Source organism: Orcinus orca, chromosome 2 (assembly GCF_937001465.1).
Source record: "Orcinus orca chromosome 2, mOrcOrc1.1, whole genome shotgun sequence".
NCBI classification, from domain to species: domain Eukaryota; kingdom Metazoa; phylum Chordata; class Mammalia; order Artiodactyla; family Delphinidae; genus Orcinus; species Orcinus orca.
The window spans coordinates 21,703,654-21,717,581 of NC_064560.1; the positions used below are offsets into that span (position 1 = coordinate 21,703,654).

The following is a 13,928-nucleotide window of genomic DNA, read 5'->3' on the forward strand; positions in this document are numbered from 1 at the left end:
GATCCTTGTTATAAGGTGGCAAAGAACTTGACCGAACTGTGTTCTAATCTTTTATGGAAGGTAGCACTTGTGAGTGATGAAATTAGATATTTAGCTAAGATTTGTATGCAAAGTATTGCAAGTATGGCTTCGTTCCTCCTGATCACTTACAGTAAAATGTGAAAGGAGAGAGATGAATTGAAGAAGGAATTGTTAAGCAAAAAGGAACCAGAACTTGAAGATATCAAAATTTTCAGCTTCTCCATATTGCAAAAAAAAAAAAAAAATGAGAAAGCTGGTTCTAAAGAGAATATTAAGGGTGTGGTTGAAAATGATTTGATAGGGCTTCCCTGGTGGCACAGTGGTTGAGAGTCCACCTGCCGATGCAGGGGACACGGGTTCGTGCCCTAGTCCGGGAAGATCTCACATGCCGTGGAGCGGCTAGGCCCGTGAGCCATGGCCGCTGAGCCTGCGCGTCCGGAGCCTGTGCTCCGCAACGGGAGAGGCCACTACAGTGAGAGGCCCGCGTACCTCAAAAAAAAAAAAAAAAGGAAAGAAAATGATTTGATAAAGAGATCATGGTGTGACTCATGAATTTAATAAGCCAAGAATAGAGATGGGGTTATACCAGCAGAGACACTGCCAGTTTGAACTAAAGTGGGGAAGAAGATGGGACAGGATAAAGGAGGGCAGTCAGACTTTGTGGAGTTTACAAGGTGGGATTGTAGGGCTATTCAGCTGTGAATGTCAGCTCTCCCTCAAGAAGGGAAGAAGGATCCCAAAGGTGATTGAGAAATCATGTGGGTTACCACTCCCACCAGAAGCACAGAGTTCACAGGCCCGGGGCCAGGGGGGAGGGCCAAGTCTGCTGCTGCCACCTTGATTTCAGGTGTGTACACAGAAACACATGAGCCGAGCCCTGGGGGTGATGCTGCTGCCCCACTGGACCTGGAAAGCAAAGAGGATTATTCTCCAGCCCTAAGACCTAGTGGAATTTGCCTTCCTGCATTTTGGACTTGCTTGGGACCCCTCACCTCTCCCTTCTTTCTTATTTCTCTGTTTTGGAATGGGAATGTCTACCCTATGATGGCCCCTTGTATTTTGGAAGCACATAACTTGTTTGCTTTCACAAGTTCACAGCCGGAGAGAAATTTAACCTCAGGATGAATTGCACCTCATGTCTCCCCCGTATCTGATTTTAGATGATATCTAGATGAGACTTTGACTTTAGATGGATACTAGAATGAGCTAAGACTTTTGGGGCTGTTTGTTGGGATAGAATGAATGTATTTTGTGTATGAGAAGCATACAAATTTTGGAAGGCCAGGGGCAGAGTGTTATGGACTGAATGCTTGTGTCCCCCCCCACCCCCAAATGCCTGTGTTCAAGACCTAACCCTTAGTATGATGGCATTTGGAGATGGGGTCTTTGGGAGGTAATAGGGTTAGATGAGGTCATAAGGGTGAGACCCTCTTGATGGGATTACTGCATCTATAAGATGAGATACTAGAGAGATTTCTTTCCTGTTCCTACGAAGAGGCCATTTGAGCCCACAGGAAGAGGGCGGCCACCTACGGCGAGCCAAGAGAAGGCCTTGGAACAAAACATACCTCATGGCACCTTGATCTTGGACTTCCAAGCCTCCAGGACTGTGGGAAATAAATTTCTGTTGTTTAAGCCACCTAGTCAGTGGTATTTTGTTGTGGCAGCCCAAGCAGACTAATATAGTATGTGCGTGCACACACACACACACACACACAGACATACTTTTTTCTTTGACCCAAAATGGAAAGGTTCACAGATGCAACCTGATAAATTTTAATCCAAACATTGAACTTTACAAGCCAAAGATTCTTTCCTTCAGATCTCTAAGAAATCTTTGAAAAAATGGTCTGTTTCTTCTTGATTCAGATCCTGGGCATTGGTAGCTCCAGTATTCCAAGGGTGCTAGCAAATAATTTGGCCTGCATGTGACTATTATTAAATATTATTAAATCCTTCCTGCCTTCATATGGGGCCCTTAGTAATAACTTTACATTTCTTTGGTTCTATTTTCCGTTAGTATTATGAGAAGTCTCAGAATTTTGGTGACGTAATGGCCTATTTTTTATCCTTGTCCCATGAGAATATTATCATTTGTTAAAAGATTTTTGGCTTACATGGAAGATTTCCACACCTGCATCCAGCCCTTCTCCACTATTTTCAGAAAGTTTTTTATTTAACAGAAACAAATTGATGAATAGGTCTGTAAATATAATGATATCTCCAATCATTGTGCAGTACGTGTCACATTATACTCGGATTAGGGGGAAAAAAACATAGCACTATCCCAACAGGAAGATTTTCTTAGATGAAATCACAAGTAAAGAAGAAATGCAGCTTACAATGGGGCAGAAGATTAAGTATGGAATATATTTAGAATCCAGTTCTCAGCTGGACTCCTGCATCTGTAATGTACTAGCTATGTAACTTTGAGTGAGATTCCTAACTTTCCTGACTTTAATTTTGTGATCTTAAAATGGGAATAATAACACCATTCCTTAGGGTCATAAGGAAGATAAATACACTTTATGTGAAGTCCCTAGATGGACTCATGGCCCTTTGCTGGTCCCAAATGGCAAATTGTGCAGTGTTATTATTATTGTCATTACTCCTGTTACTACTGTCACTATTGTTTCCATCTCTACCTCCAGCCCTTGCAAAATATGGACCAATTTTTATATCTACTGCTTACGTGCTCTGAGAGTCATTAATTGCACAGGGTTTTCAGTCATATAGAATTGGGCTACTTTCTTAGTTCTTTCATATTCTGACCATGTGATTATGAAAAAACTGCTCATCCTCTCTGCACCTCAGTTTCTTCATCTGTGAAAAACAGAACAACAGCATCTCCTTGTACATCACTGTGAGGACTGAATACAATAATGTCTGTATGTATATGTATATGAAGCACTAACAATTGTGTCTCCAAAGTAAAGGCTTTCAGTAAACTATAGTTTGTACTAGAAATGCTTAATATTATTAATTTTATGATAAATCCAAAAAGAAAAGAAAACAAGCAAGAATTTCTGGCAAAAGCCATTTAACTTCTCCTGCTTTGTCCTATACCCGTCTGTAGCACAAGATTCTCTCTCTTATACCCAAGCCCCAAATTATTTTCTTTGTTTGCTGCATAAGGGAGAGATGTTACAGGGAGGAAATCAAGCAAATAATGCAACTAGACAAGGCTGTTAAAATGCACACCCCTAAACACATTTTTAAAAGAGATACTAAATAACCCATTGTCCCCAAAGAAAAGAAAAGCAAACAGATAGATCACAACATACGCCATGAAAAAAGTCCCAAAGTGAAAAGGTAGTTATATAAAGAGCTAGTGAACAATATAAGTACTATAAATACATACAAAATTTCATCATTTGCTGTCTCACTGTTAGATGTACTCTCTCAGATTGTTCTCACGCATCTGTTCAAGACAAAGCCGCTGAGGCTCTTAAATTACAGCTCATAAAAACACACACTTTGGGTTGCAATTTTTAAAGTATTCAAATTTTACTTAAAGACAGTTTTATGTTCCTGGATTTGGAAGGCGATAACATATTTCCCATAATCAAACCACTCTTAAACATTAAAGACTTTACTGAATGTTAATTAAACCCAGAAAATATGTTGTAAAAAATTAAAATTCCAGACTCATTTAAACCACAGATATTTTAAAAGATAAAGAGGGTCTAGCAGGTGATAGTGAAAAATTAACTAGTGGGGATTTTTATTTTTGGTTTATTTTTTTATTTGCAACATCTTATTTGTAAGGACTCGGTATTGATGAATTTATCCAAGATGAGATTTCAACTCTAAGACTAGATTAGATAAGTATTGCCTGGACCATCATATCTTATATCATGAGATAGTAAAAACTGTTCCTTTATAATTCTAGAGAATACTTGAGTAGTAATACTTATATACAGCAAATTTGTTCTACATTTTTTTTCATATAATCCTACCTCAAAGTTTTACATGATATTTTCCTTTTTAATAAAGCAATTCCATTATTTTGTGTATGTTATTTTTATATACTTTAAAAATATATAAGGGAGAAGACTGGTTCTGACTTTTGTTCGGAAACCTGGTTGACAAAATAAAACTATTTGTAAATAGTAGACCACATATTATATTTTCTTCAGTAATCTATGTAAAAGTGGCATTGGTGAGGATCATAAGTCACAAATAATGAACTCCTTAGTACTGTTTGCAAGGGAACTCTCTGTTGCTTGCAACAGACCACCATAAGGAAGTTGAGTCTACAAACACAATCCTACATTTTTCAATTTTTCAGGAAGAAACAAGAAATACATTAACTTTTTTTCTCCCTAAGGATTGGAAAGAAAACAGAGATGGGATATAGGAGATTGCTACTAGAAGCAGAAAAGCAGTCTTAAACATCCCTTGTCAAATGTGAATGGTGAATAACTCCAGAGATAATTAGAAATGCCAAGGATGAAAATTAATGTCTTCTTTCCAGTAAAATGCACTGTTTATATGCACTGTTTATAATCTATTGAAACCTTATATTGGCCATACATAGAAAGAACCTGATGGATTAAGACAGAGGGCACAGCCAGAAAGCTCAGAGCCTCAGGGAACATTGTAAGGAAGTCTCTGATGATCCCAGAGGATGGTCACAAGGGCACAAGTTGCATTGGCCTAAACACCCTTTTTCCAGTGATGTACTTATGATTTTGTTCTTAAAATAACAGCATATTTTTAATGAATGAATTATAATCAGTATATAAGAAACTGATTTATATGCTATATTGCACTTTCTCTGATATTCACATTAGTCAAAGAATTTAGATTGAGCCTCTTCAGAGCTGATGTCCTATTGTTTGGTGGCAAAATTCGGAAGTTTAGGCCAAGTGTCCAAAATAAAAATTGCTTTTGAAACCCAACATACTGAGGTGGGTAACTTCTGGGTAGAGAACACTAGCATTTACTTCATTACTTTACAAACCAACACTGTTTTATTGTCAACAGAACCTGCCTGGCGAAGTAGGAGCCCACTCTGCCCCTGGAGGGGCTATGGACCTTGGTTGCCTGGGGCCCACGGGAGAGATCGGTCCATGCAGTGAGAACAGCTCTGGCCATCACTGGTACCTGGGTGGTCAGAGGCAGCATCTGGAGGGTCAGCAGGGGGCATGGGAGCCCCCGGGGAGCTGGGTCTTGGCTCCCCCTGGCTCATCTGCAGGAGGCCAGTGAGGGCAATCAGCTCAGACCCTCTGAGCCAGGCGGTGGAGCAGCCAGAGGATGGAGTGGGGAGGACCCAGGGGGACATAATTGGGGTTGGGAGCAGCAGCTTCAGAGAGCCCATCACCTGCTGAGGGCCCTGAGACAGGTACAGGGGAACACGCTGCCCACAGGGCAGCAGAGGGTCAGAAAGAAAGACATCTTCATAGCGTATCACTGGGAACCCTGCATCCCTGGGCACCTGCTCTCCACTCTGATGTCCTGCTAGATGGGCCTGAGGCCTCTGCCTCACGCTGCTGCCTCGTACAGAGGCCAGAATGAGGGACGGCACAAGGTCTGGCCTGAGAAGGAGGTGCCTGACCCACAGCTGGGCCCCCGCACCAGACGAGGTCCCGCTTAAGCCTGATAGTTGGGGTCCCAGGGCGGTAGCAGGGTCATCTGGGGATAGGGGGGAACTGGGGTTCCCGGGGACCGCTTGGCAGCGAGGCCTGGGGGCGACCGAGGCAGCAGCTGCTCTTTCTGGATCCAGGAAGGCCTGAGGATTGTCTGGTGGGGATGTTCTTGGCTCCCCCAGGGATTCCTCTCCAGAGTCCCTGGCCTGGCCGGGGTCGCTGACCACCAAGGGGCCTTGTTCCTCGGGCGCCTGCTCTTCACCCGGGCCGCGCTGCCAGGGGGCCCAGAGCAACATGCGGTGTCCGGGGGGAGGGCTAGGCAGGGCCCCACACTGCCCACCTCGCCCGCCTGGCCCCTCCCGGCTTCCACTTGGGCCCAGCCTCCCTCAGTGGCCCATGCTGCCCTGCACGTCCCTGCAAGCCCAGGTTGCGGCCCACCTTGCAGGGTACTTCATTACTTTAATTATCCCCAAAACATACAATGTCCACAATGGGGACTTTTTTTTTTAAGGCACAGCCCCAAATGTTGCTGGAAATAATATGCCTATTAAACAGAAGACTTTGGAAAGCAAGGGACTGTTTCAAAAGACTGTTATGATGGGAATTCTGCCACTGGTACCCTGGACTATGCTAACTACTTTTTATTGCATTGGGGAAATGGTAGAATGAAAATGAACACCTCCAGGCAGAGTTAAGAGAATCGGGGGAAGGGAATTTTATGATTATCATAAATTAATCTCTTTTAGCTCCAAGTTATGATTCAAGTTGATTTCTCATCCTTATCAAATTTCTTATGTGCATATTAGGGGCTGATAAGAAAAGGATGGAGCCCTGAGAACTGGAATGAAGGCAATTCAGATGAATCTGGGTACCCTGACCTTACAAATCCCTGTAAGCCTCCCCAACAGCTGATCCTGCTCCCCCTCCCCTTTCTGAGGAAGGAGCTTCTCCCAGCAAGAGGACAGCGTAATGACCTTACATTGCAGGGGAAAGCTTATTTCCAAATGATCCACCCTCGCTATCCCTCATGGCCTGCAGAACCATGCTGGAGTCAAATCCAACCTCATCAAGGGAAATGATTACCAAGTCTGACCTGGAAGGAGCCAATTCACACACTTAAAAAACTGCAAAATGTGGTAAGTTTATATCAGCAGAAATTAATATATACATGTGCAGAAATGGAATCTAAGTGTAATTGCCCGGGGTGGAAGAAAATAATATTGGAATGGCCAAATGTATCAACATGGGTGCACTTATCAGGCATTCTGGATTCCATATGTTAGCTTGAGCAACTGGGAAAGACCCTCACAATTTGCTTACACAGTTGACTAAAACCTGGATATCATATTGGTTTACATTAAATCAAGCTGAAGTGTGCAATGTCCTTCTTATAATGTAGAGGAATAAATCTAATGATTTAGGGAAATGGAATGATGGAGTAGATGTCTAATGTGTGACTTGCTCACCCATCTCCTGGGGGGTGTTCAGAGGACACGTTTCACAAAATCACGGAGGAATATTTGGTGAGGGAAGCAGCAACCTCCGTGGAAAGCTCTGCAGACAACCTCTGTAGGAGGGGATGATGGCAGGTCCTCTTGGGGCAGCACCCTGCTACCCTGTCACAAGTGTGTACACAAGTGTAAAATCCTCCTCCTTTCCTTCCTCAAAGGGACGGGGGGCCCTTAGCTTGGATAACTGTGCATTTCAGAAAGGGAAGTAGGAATACTTGGGGTTACTGGACCCTGACTCTGAGCTGCACTAAACCCAGGAAGTCTATCAGTCAAGGTGGGGACTTTTGAGCGTTGGTGGTAAACAGGCTTCTGGCCTGACTCTGTTTCTTGATGTATCCAGCGGGTCCACAAATTTATCTGGAGTTTATTTCCCATTTTTAAATATGCAGTTAAAAATGATAACACGTGCCTGGTGGCATAATCCCTCATTGGTTTCCAGACCCACCCATCCTTTTTCTAAAACTGTTGGCCAGTGTATGTATCTGTATTCACAATCACCTTTCTTCCTCCTTCAAAAGGAAAGCATACCTTTCACCCATTCCAAATCTAATTATAACACCCTTAGCTGGGTTATAAAATTTCCAGGGCAGTCAAAAAAGTTATAAGTATTGGTTTGGGGAGAAGTCTTTCTAGTCCTGTAGGTCTTCCTCTCTTTTCCCATCTTATACATATTCTGATGGGGGTGAATCTGAGCTCATGATAAATATTCTGAATTTGGAACAACCAAAGCAGTAGAGTATAATGATACTGATTTTTTTTCTAAATATAATTAGCATGTTCTCATGAACTACATTTTGTCAATCTTTTCACTTTGGATAAAACCAACCAACAAATTTTTGTGTGACTTTCTTTCAAATTGGGTGTGCATGATTAAATAAATAGTTAAACCACAGTTAACAAGTTTTGTCACAAAATATTTGTTAATAATTCATCATACTCTTCTATAATATTTATTACGTCCTATCTTTTAGAATGTAACACATAATACCATATTTGAAAAAATTAAATATGCATGAGAACATACATAGATTTTCAGAATTCCAATAACGACTATGCAAGCAAAACCTTTGGTATTTCAGATCCTATCATGGGGTGTCATTATGTTGAAGGCTGAAATGCAAACAGGAATGGGCAGCAAGTACTGAACATCCATGCACCAATTTGGAAACTGTGCATTCAGTTATTTTGGTACATCACTGGCACTTATATCCAATGCCAATGATGTGTTAAAATCCTAAGTTGTTTTTTTATTTGCCCTTTTCACCTCCTAATTATAAATGAGATGATTCAGACTGCATGGAAGGAACTGAGATGGGGAAAGTGAGGGGGAGAAAAGGGCAAGAAAGTGCTGGCAGTGAAAGCCATTTCTACATGTCAGTTTTAATGTGGATGTAAGTGTCTAAATGACAGAGTGCCCAGTAGCTCGACGGGACACTTTTTCAGCTTCCTCCAAAGCTTGAGGAAAGAGCAAAGGTTAGTTAGAGGATTACGAGGTGGTGACGCCCATTCAAGTTTTTCTGACATATTCTGAGTTTAAATCAAAAGGGCATAAACAAAAAATAAACAGGCTTTCTTAGAATAGCAGAGCACTCATCATCAACTGAAGCTGGAACAAAGTATTTTCAGGATCAATAATACAAGACATTATATTCTTTTAGATAGTGCATATAATGTGTTATCCCCCTCATGGGAGTATGACACGCAAGGGGCCTTCTGTCCCTGACTGGCACCCACCTATACATAGCCCCCGGCCTGACCAGTCACTGGCCCTCACTACACTGTGCAGACCCAGAGTGTGTGGCCAGAGGAGAGCACAACAACATCTAAGGTCCCCACAGCTGACTGCAAGCCCTGATCATGCCCTGCCTTCTTGACATTGGCCAGTGCCACAGCACCTACCTGTAGAGAGGCCTTCCAGCTCTGTACCTGCAAGCCCCAGCCCAACTCTCATCACCACCTTCCCTTGCAGTGTGCGTGCAAATGGGAGAGAATGCAGCCACAGGAGAGCACAGCACACCCAGGGCCCCTGCAGCTGCTTCAGGTCCCGATCAGGCCCTGCCTTCAGTCACTGGCTCACACCACCGTACCTGGCTATAGCTACCCCCTCCAGCTATGGAAATCCATGTCCCCCAGCCCCAGCCCTGTCAATGGTCACCACTGCAGTATGCATACCGGAGGGTAGAGTGTGAAGCCAAGGGAAAGCATGCTGACACCCATGTCTTTAGCAGATGCCACTAAGCCCATAGTTGGCCCTGGCCCCTGCTACTTATTCTGACCCCCCATTACTATGAGTGTGTCTACAAGTGACCTCCCCTACTACATAGGCACTTGCAGCTGGGCCCTGCAACCAAGTGTGTGCACACCACTGGCTCCAGCCACCACTGATGCCTGCCCTGGTCCTTAGTTACTAGTCCTTGAGGCACCATTTAGGAGACCAATAGCAATTGCAGCCACTGCAGAACCCCCGTAGTGCTTGCCAAGGACCACACAATTGTTGGTACTGTGAACCTTAGTGGCTGAGCCAAAGAGACATCATACTCCCTTGGACCCAGTGCTGCCACACACTCCTGCACCTGGCGCCCTGAGCCACTAGATCCACGGTTATAGCACAGTCCATTGTGCCTCCATCTGCAGGTGACAGGCTTCCCTTACTTAAATCAGCCCATGAAGTCTTTAAGAGGTGACTGTTTCTTCAAATGTACAGACAGCTACACAAGGCTACAGGGATCACAAAGTATCAGGGAAACAAAATGCCATGAAAGTAATATAGTGGACCTCCAGTAACTGGCTCCAAAGAAAAGGAGATACAGAAATTTCACAACAAATAATTCAAAATAATTGTTCTACAGACTCTTAGAGAGCTAAAAGAGAGCACAGATAAACAATTTAACAATATGGAGAAAACAACACAAGAACAAAATGAAAACCTCAACAACAACAAAAACAGAACCAAACAGAAATTTTGGAATGAAGAATACAATGACTGAACTGAAGAATTCAATAGAGAGTTCTCATGAAACTTGAACAAGTAGAAGTGAGAATCAGTGAGCTAGAATCTTGAAGACAGATCAATTAAGATTATACAATTAGAACAACAACAACAAAAGAATGAGAAGGAATAAATAAAGCCTACGATAGATACGGAATACCATCAAAGGAGATAGTGTACACATTACTGGAGCCCCAAAAGGGGAAGACAGGGAGAAAGGAGTAAAAAGCTTATTTAACCAAATAATGGCTGAGAACATTCCAGCCATGAGGAGAGATTGGACATCCAAATTCAAGCTAATAGGTCACTTCAAAATTTCAACCCAAAATGTTCTTCTCCAAGACACGTAAAAATAAAAATTGTCTAAAACCGAATACAAAGAGAGAATTTAAAAAGCAGCAAGAGAAGAAAACTTTCTCTCATAAAATGGAACCCCCATAAGGCTATCACCAGATGTCTCAGCAAAGACCTTACAGTACAAGAGAGAATGGGTTGATATATTTGAAGTGTTAGAAGAAAGAAACTGCCAATCAAGATTAATTTACCCAGCAAAATTCACCTTCAGATTTGAAGAGTGAAATGAAGACCTTCACTAACAAAGAAAAGCTGAGGGAATTCATCATCATTAAACCTGCATTATAAAGACTGCGAAAAGGAGTTTTCAAGCTGAAACAAACGGATATTAATTAGTTACATCAAAACATATAAAAATATATAACACACTGGTAAAAGTAAGCATATAGTCAGATTCAGAATATGCTAATACTGTAAAATGGTGATATCCTACTATTTAACTCTAAAATGAAGGTTAAAGGGCAAAAGTATTAAAAATACCAATAAGTTCAATGATTTGTTAATTGGATACACAATAAAACATGTAAATGGTGTTATCAAAAATGTGAAAGTGGGGAGTAAAAGGGTAGAGATTTTGTATGTGATAAAATTTAAATTGTTAGCAGGGTAATTATACCACTACATCTATAAGATGTTTTATATAAACCTCATGGGAACCACAAAGTCTATAAAAGATAAACAAGAGGTAGAGAGAAGAGAATCAAAGCATACCACAATAGAACATCATGAATTTACAAAGAAAAAGGGAAGAAAGGAAGAAAAAAATAAAACTACAAACAGCCAGGAAATAATAAGGTGTCATCAGTAAGTTCTTACATATCAATAATTACTATAAATATTAATAAGTTGTTTTCTCCAATGAAAAGGCACTGAGTGGCTGGATAGATAAAAAAACAAAAAAGACCCAACTATATGCAGCATATGAGACATTCACCTCAGCTCTAAAAACACACATAGACTCAAAGTGAAGAGATGGCAAAAGATACTCCATGCAAGTGGAAACCAAAAGAGAGCAGGGACACCTATACTAATATCAGTAAAAATAGACTTCACCTCAAAAGTGGTAATAAGAAACAAAGATGGTCATTATACAATGATAAGGGGTCAAGAATATATAACAACCATAAATATATCTGAACCCAACATCAGAGCATCTGAATATATTAAGCAAATAGTAACAGATCTGATGAGAGAAACAGACAACAGTACAATAATTCAGATCTACAAATAAAAGGATTATATAGATTAGTACAAGTGATAATCCAGTCCCTGTTACTCCATCTTGGCTGCAAGTGGAAATTGAATCTTTGTCTTTTGAAAGTGGACTTGATATTTAAAAACAGCCCAAAGAGAGTGCCCTGAAGACTATTAGAAAATGGAGGACTTTGGACATTTTGGCCCCTCATCTCCACACTGGATGGATTTTATAAAGAAAAAGAAGTATTTTCTGAAGGAAAATTAGATTTCTGAACTAGTAATGGAGGGCAGTAGTATGAAGTTCTTGATTAAAAATAAGTGAAAACTATCTATGGATAATCCCATGACTTCATGTATAAGGGTTTTTAAAAATCTATATGAACAATATAGTTTTCTAAAAATTTATTTATTTTTGGCTGCGTTGAGTCTTTGTTTGCTGCGTGCGGGCTTTCTCTAGTTGTGGCGAGTGGGGGCTACACTTCGTTGTGGTGTGCAGGCTTCTCATTGCAGTGGCTTCTCTTGTTGTAGAGCACGGGCTCTAGGCATGCAGGCGTCAGTAGTTGTGGTACGTGGGCTCAGTCGTTGTGGTTCATGGGCTTACTTGCTCTGTGGCATGTGGGATCTTCCAGGACCAGGGCTCGAACCCATGTCCCCTGCATTGACAGGCAGATTCTTAACCACTGCGCCACCAGGGAAGCCCCTTTTTTAAAAGATGTTTTTAAAAATATTTTATTATGATTGGTTCTCCTGTCAATTTGGAAAGATGAACTTGGCTCTCATTCCCATCACCAATTTGGAAGTCCTGAGGCAGAGCTGAGCAACAAGCAGGTTAAGTGATTAACCGATTAACTGATCTGTGAGGAGCAGCGTTGGGAGGGCAGAGGGTGAAGTACCCCTCTTTCATGAGATAGTACCCCTCATTCATCTACATGAGATAGATCATTTAGACAGAAAATAAACAAGGAAACATCAGACTTGAATCATACTTCAGACCAAATCAACCTAACAGACATATACAGGACATTTCATCCAACAACAGCAGAATACACATTCTTCTCACGTTCATAAGGAACATTCTGCAGGATAGATCACATGACAGGTCATGAAACAAGTATCAACAAATTTTAAAAGATTGAGATTACATCAAATATCTTTTCTGACCACAGTGGTATGAAAGTAGAAATAAATAACAGAAGAAAAGCTGGAAAATTCACTAATATGTGGGATTAAACAACATCTCCTGAACAACCAATGGATCAAAGAATAAATCAAAAAGGAAACCAAGAAATATCTTGAAACAACTGACAATGGAAGCATAACATATCAAAATCTATGGGATGCTGCAAAAGCAGTTCTAAGACAATAGTTTATAGTGATAAATACCTACATTAAGAAACAAGAACAATCTCAAATCAACAATCTCATTTTATACCACAAGAAACTAGAAAAAGGACTAAGCCCAAAGTTATCAGAAGGAAGAAAATAACAACAATCAGAACAGAAAGAAATGAAATAGAGACCAAAAAATCAATAGAAATGAACAATGAAACTGAGCTATTTTTTGAAAAGATAAACAAAATTAACAAACCTTTAGCTAAACTAACTCAGAAAAAGAAAGGATTCAAATAAATAAAATCAGAAATGAAAGAGAAAAATATAACTGATACCCCAGAAATGAAGGATCATGAGACTACTAAGAACAAATTACACACCAACAAACTGGAAAACCTAGATGAAATGAATAAATTCCTAGAAATATACAACCTATCAAGAATGAATCATGAAGAAAGAAAATCTGAACAGGCTAATATGAAGTAAGAGCATTGAACCTGTAATCAAAAACCTCCCAAGATAGAAAAGTCCCAGACAAGATGGTCTCACTGCTGAATTCTGTGAAACATTTAAAGAAGAATTAATGCCACTCCTTCTCAAAACTTTCCAAAAATTGAAGAGGAGAGAATAGTTTATAGCAATAAATACCTACATTAAGAAACAAGAACTAATTTATGAGGCCAGCATTACCCTGATACCAAAGCCATATAAGGATACTACAAGAAATGAATAATACAGAACAATATCCCTGATATAGATAGCAAAATTCTCAACAAAATATTAGCAAACCAAATTCAACAGCACATTAGCAAGATCATTCACCATGATCAAGTGGGATTTATCACTGGGGTGCAAGGATGGCTCAATATCTGCAAATCAAACAATGTGATACACAGTAACATCAGGATAGAAGATAAAAATCATACAACTGGG

At 40.7% G+C, this 13,928-nt stretch overlaps 1 pseudogene; it reads right to left on the bottom strand.

Moving 5' to 3' along the window:
* Window positions 1-5,053: 5,053 nt before the first annotated feature.
* On the bottom strand, window positions 5,054-5,658 carry LOC101285457 (histone deacetylase complex subunit SAP25-like; annotated as a pseudogene).
* Between the last annotated feature and the right edge of the window lie 8,270 nt (window positions 5,659-13,928).